Consider the following 6,000-nt stretch of genomic DNA (forward strand, 5'->3'; position numbering starts at 1 on the left):
AAATTTAATAATTGTCTTTTGTAGCCACTTTGTAACCCACCTGAAAATAAAAAAAAAAATATTTTGCTATTAATGTTTACACAGTACATGTATAATGTGAATGTGTTTACAAATTTAATTGTAAGTTGACAATTTTGAAATTCATCATTACAGGAAAACCTAAAATTGACAATAAAGTTGTTTAAATGAACATACAAGAAAGTAAATTAACAGTTTAAATTAACATTCTTATGTCTAAATAGGCTACTTACATGACTGTAAAGCATTAATTTTGCTAAGAATTAAATTCAAATTATTGTTGGTCAATTGTACTTACTACTACATGTACATGAAAATAACTTCGCATTACCTGTGCAGACTGGCCTGGCTCTAAATTTTTGGTTGATTAAATTTTGATTTTCATCTTGGTATCCCTAAATATTTGTCATGGATCAGAACTGTTCACTAATTAGGGGAGATAGTGTGTAAGCAGCCGGACAGCTCAGTCTGTAGAGTCCCGGTATGGTTTTCCAAGGGTCCTGCTGCACATTTCCCTCACCCTATGACATTTGGCCCTCAATGTGGGACTGTGCGTACATATTGCTAAGAGATTAATTTACATTGCTCTGTAACTCTGGAAGTATGTCATGGTTCAGAACTGTTCACTATTTAGGGAAGAATATGTGTCAGTGGCTGGATAGTTCAGTCGGTAAAGCAGTGGAACAGTATTGCAAGGGTCCCGGGTTGGAATCCAAGTCAGGCTGCACTTTTTTCACCCTGTAACATATTGATAATGGATAGTTCTTAAAATGAAATCAGGAATAGACAATTTAAGAAATTCAGCATATGAAGGGTGAAATAAATGTATGATAGAATTTATGCAGTAGTTCAGTGATAACACTGTCTTTAGTACTAAAAGTCCAGGGGTCCAGAAAAAAAAATTCTCAGTTGAGTAAAAGAGTAAGAGTAAAAGTTGAGTAAGGGGCATATTTTGTCAACACCTATGACAGAGTTATGTTGTCTTGCCAAAATGGGCATGTTGGTCACTAAAAAGTATTCAAAGTCTCAAAGTAATATACCTCAAAGGGTATAGGAAATAAGTGAGGTGGTACCAAATGTGTAATCCAGACCCAACACCAGGGTGAGCTAAAGATAGCTCTTCCTTCATATAAATAAATAGTAAAGATAACAAGAGATGTCAGGGGACACAGCATGCTAGACTGGACATAGTAAAGTAAGACAAAACTATAACAAGAGCCAGTCAAACCAGGTAATGCTCTCCCTATAGGTTTTGGACACAAAGAAGTAGTTTCTTGTAGTTTCAGAGTAATAGCACGGACAAAGTTCACAGTGTAAAAAAGAACAAAGGGAAATAACTCCAAAATAAGGCAAGGCAGAATTTTCGGTCTTATGCATTGCACTTCTTCTTCATTACATCTACAGTAGAACTTCTATGAATCAACTTCGATTAGTCGATTTTCAGGATGTGTCAAGTAAAATGAAAGTCCAGATTTTTCCTCCTATATATTCCTTATAAAAACCTATTATATGAGTCGAAATTTTAACATGTTAAGAAGCTAATAATGGTAATTGGTGCAACTTCAAATGAAAGTAGTTTTTATTGTTTACTTTTAAATACCACTACAGCAGTTTGAATAGTAACAATTAAAGCACTTTATCACACATTTAAACACAAACAAAGGCTGTTAGAACACAAGGCTATGTAATTAACACCTGTCAATACAACGTTGATTTGAAATTATCTTCGCAGCTAGAAAAGGTGTGAATTTTCGCAGTGAAGACCTCGAAACTTAAGGGCGGTTTTAAATTCAGCACCAAACCATGCCCTATTTTGTAGTCTATGGTTTTTGTTATGTTTACTATACAATAGAGATTCACTACAACGATAAAGACAATGACAACAACAACTTTTCTGTAATCTTCCATATCATGATATCTATTAGGATTACACCATTATATCAATATCAAATATTATCGTCATGTCATATACCATCAATCATCTATCTCTTTTTCTCTTACCATCACGCTGCATCATATATAATCCTCATCATCATCGATATATCATCATCATCGTCGTCCTCCAACCGCACCTCCTCCTACTCATTATCATTATCATCAACTGACAACCTTCTCAAATTCATCAAATAAAATATTTACATCATTACAATGTTCATACAGTGAGTCTAACCTGTCAAACAGACCTGAATTCTTAGCATCACCAAGAGTAGATGAATATACAGATTTACCATTATCATTAAGATTATATGCTGTAGTAGGTATAATTTTCAAAATTTCTACCAAAGTTAATGTTAGAGTGAATTATCAAACACAAAGGGAAATGAATTGTGTACTTTCAATCACATCTAAAACTTTAAAGTCTACAGTTAAATCATAAATATTTTTTGATGCCAAACAATAGTCTACAACACTGCATCCATTCTGGTTAGCAAATGTAAAGTCTTACTTACTGTCTTTATAGAGATAGACATTTCTACAAAATACAAGCCTAACTTACTGTATTTAAAGGCAGACATTAAGACAAAATACAGGTCTGACTTACTGTCTTTAGAGGCTGACATTTAGACAAAATACAGGTCTGACCTAGTGTCTTTACAGGCAAACATTTAGACAAAATACAAGTCTAACTGTCTTTTGGGGCAGACATTTAAACAAAATACAGGTCTGACTTACTGTCTTAAGTAGCAGACAATTAGACAAAGTACATGTTTGACTTACTGTCTTAGAGGCAGACATTTAAACAAAATATCAGTTGACTTACTGTCTTTAAAGGCAGACATTTAGACAAGATACTGGTCTGACTTACTGTCTTTAGAGGCAGACATTTAGACAAAAACAGATGGACTTACTATCTTTAGAGGCAAACATTCTGACAAAATACAGGTCTGACAGACTGTCTTTAGAGATAGACATTTAGACAAAAAACAGGTCTGACTTACTGTCCAACGTAGCAGACAATTAGACAAAATACATGTTTGACTTACTGTCTTTAGAGGCAGATATTCTGACAAAATATAGGTCTGATTTACTAACTTGGAGACAAATATTTAGACAAATACATGTCTGACTCACTGTCTTTAGAGGCAGACATTTTGACAAAATACAGGACTGACTTACTGTCTTTAGAGACAAATAATTAGACAAAATACAGGTCTACTTTCTGTGGAGGCAGACATTTAGACAAAATACAAGTCTGATTAACTCACTTGGAGACAAATATTAAGACAAATACATGTCTGACTGTCTTTAGATAAAATGCAGATCTGACTTTACTCTTTTTTAGAGGCAGACATTAAGACAAAATACACGTCTAAACTACTGTCTTTAGAGGCAGACATTGAGACAAAATACAGGTCTCATTTACTCTTTTAGGGACAGACATTTAGACAAAATACAGGTCTCATTTACTCTTTTAGGGACAGACATTTAGACAAAATACAGGTCTGATTTACTGTCTTTAGAGGCAGACATTTAGACAAAATACAGGTCTGAATTACTGTCTTTAGAGGCAGCTCTACATTAAGACAAAATACAGGTCTGACTTACTGTCTTTAGAGGCTGACATTTTGACAAAATACAGGTCTGACTTACTTTCTTTTGAGGCAGACATTTAGACAAAATACAGGTCTGACTTACTCTCTTTAGAGGCAGACATTCAGACAAAATAAAGGTCTGACTTACTCTCTTTAGAGGCAGATATTTAGACAAAATACAGGTCTGACTTACTCTCTTTACAGGCAGACATTTAGACAAAATAAAGGTCTGACTTACTCTCTTTAGAGGCAGACATTTAGACAAAATACAGGTCTGACTTACTCTCATTAGAGGCAGACATTTAGACAAAATACTGGTCTGACTTACTCTCTTTAGAGGCATACATTTAGACAAAATACAGGTCTGACTTACTCTCTTTAGAGGCAGATATTTAGACAAAATACAGGTCTGACTTACTGATTTACTGTTGAAAAAAAAGGTCTAAAATGATTCGATCAAAGAACACAAATGGTTGAAAAAGTTTTAACTGATTTAAACAAAGGTTACAGATATATTAATCCAATGTCATAAACAGTTGAAACAAAATTTCATAAATGGTTGACATACAGGTCACATATGGTTGACATAGAGGTCACATATGGTTGGAAAAAGGTCATATATGGTTGAAGCAATTTAAGTCAATAAATGCTGAAATTGGAACAAATGGTATAAAGTTAACACTCACTTTTTACTGACCATAAAAAACAACATTTATTTACAGAAAAATAAATAAATCTCAATGACAAAATTGTGGTTGTAATTTGTGTAGCTCTCATATTTTGGCAAATGTTTCAAAGCAGATTTGAAAATTCTCAATGTGACCAATGACATTAAACAATAAGAATAATTTCAGGTACAAATGCATTTCTGCTGTAATTAATTGCACTACTATTTTTCTTCATAATAATGCTTCTCTCTCCTTGACAATTCTATGTTTAATTACATGTACTTTTAATTAACATTTACTGTAAGGATGCACTTAAACTTGAAAGAATTTTAATAAAGCATTTTTTTTTTTAATTTCCTAATTAAGATAAAATACATAAAGAAATAATTTGAATGTAAACATTTGATTATTATAAAAATATTTATATGTAAACTCTAACTTTATGCACTGTATCGTTTGGCACATAGCTTTACATTTTAATGTAGGACGTTCAAGTCATGTGACCTCATTATTATATATAAAATTAATGATAATATGTTTCTGTATCAAAAATAAATACAAGACTTGCATAATTGAAAACAATTTTTTTCACAAATTAATAAAATTAAGCTGCATATATTAATTAATAACTTTTTCATTTATATTTTTAGATATAATTTAATGAAATAGAAGTACTCTTAATAAAAACTATGAATAAATAAATTACCTAATCATTTTAAACTCACAGCTGCAGGTGCAGTGGTGCTAAATATAAATATATCAAAATAAAAATATTCTTATACTTTAAAGGAATGCTATCATTTTTAAGATTTTGATTTAAAACCCATTGGATACAAAGTACTTTTTGAAAGAAAAAAAAATCATATCTACATTGATAAAATGTTGCCATAATGCCCATCTTGATTTTAAGCCACCTTTCCTGAATACATGTATTCGGTCGCCATATCATTAACTTTCTGTTAACTGACTACTGTTTTATTCCAAATTATTTCCATTGTGGTGTAGTCTCTTTGTTAGACTAGAATCATAAGACATTAAATTGTGAGGTGATAGTAATTTTGAAGCTGTCTATCAAGCATCATCTTTGACCTTAAACTTGTAAAGTTAGATCACCTTGACCTTAAACCTATAATGTTGATCACCTTTACCTTCAACCTGTAAAGTTAATCATCTTTACCTTGAATTGTAAAGTTGATCACCTTTACCTTGAATTGTAAAGTTGGATCACCTTGACCTTAAACCTGTAAAGTTGATCACCTTTACCTTGAATTGTAAAGTTGGATCACCTTGACCTTACAACCTATATAGTTGGATCATCTTTACCTTGAATTGTAAAGTTGGATCACCTTGACCTTAAACCTATAAAGTTGGATCACCTTGACCTTAAACCTAAAGTTGGATCACCTTGACCTTAAACATATAAAGTTGGATCATCTTGACCTTAAACCTATAAAGTTGGATAACCTTGACCTTAAACCTGTAAAGTTGGATCACCTTGACCTTAAACCTATAAAGTTGGATAACCTTGACCTTAAACCTATTAAGTTGATCACCTTTACCTTGAACTTCTAAAGTTGGATCAACTTGACTGTAAACTTGTAAGTTCGATCAACTTGACCTTAAAATTGTAAGTTGGCTCGACCTGACCCTAAACTGGCACAGTTTGGCTTTTAGGCTGACTTTTTAGTATCACATTGACCTTTTCATCATTTTGATGACTTGGGACATTTGACAAAAATTTGACCTTGAAATGTGACCTTGCACTGGCAAATGAGGTTAAC

The 6,000-nt window shown here is 32.5% G+C and overlaps 1 pseudogene; it reads right to left on the reverse strand.

The window, feature by feature from the left end:
* LOC132731039 (putative amine oxidase [copper-containing]) overlaps positions 1 to 2,931 on the reverse strand; it is a 33,634-nt pseudogene extending 30,703 nt beyond the window's left edge.
* Between the last annotated feature and the right edge of the window lie 3,069 nt (positions 2,932 to 6,000).

This window comes from Ruditapes philippinarum, unplaced genomic scaffold, assembly GCF_026571515.1.
Source record: "Ruditapes philippinarum isolate M1 unplaced genomic scaffold, ASM2657151v2 ctg4769_1_1_1_1, whole genome shotgun sequence".
Taxonomy (NCBI): domain Eukaryota; kingdom Metazoa; phylum Mollusca; class Bivalvia; order Venerida; family Veneridae; genus Ruditapes; species Ruditapes philippinarum.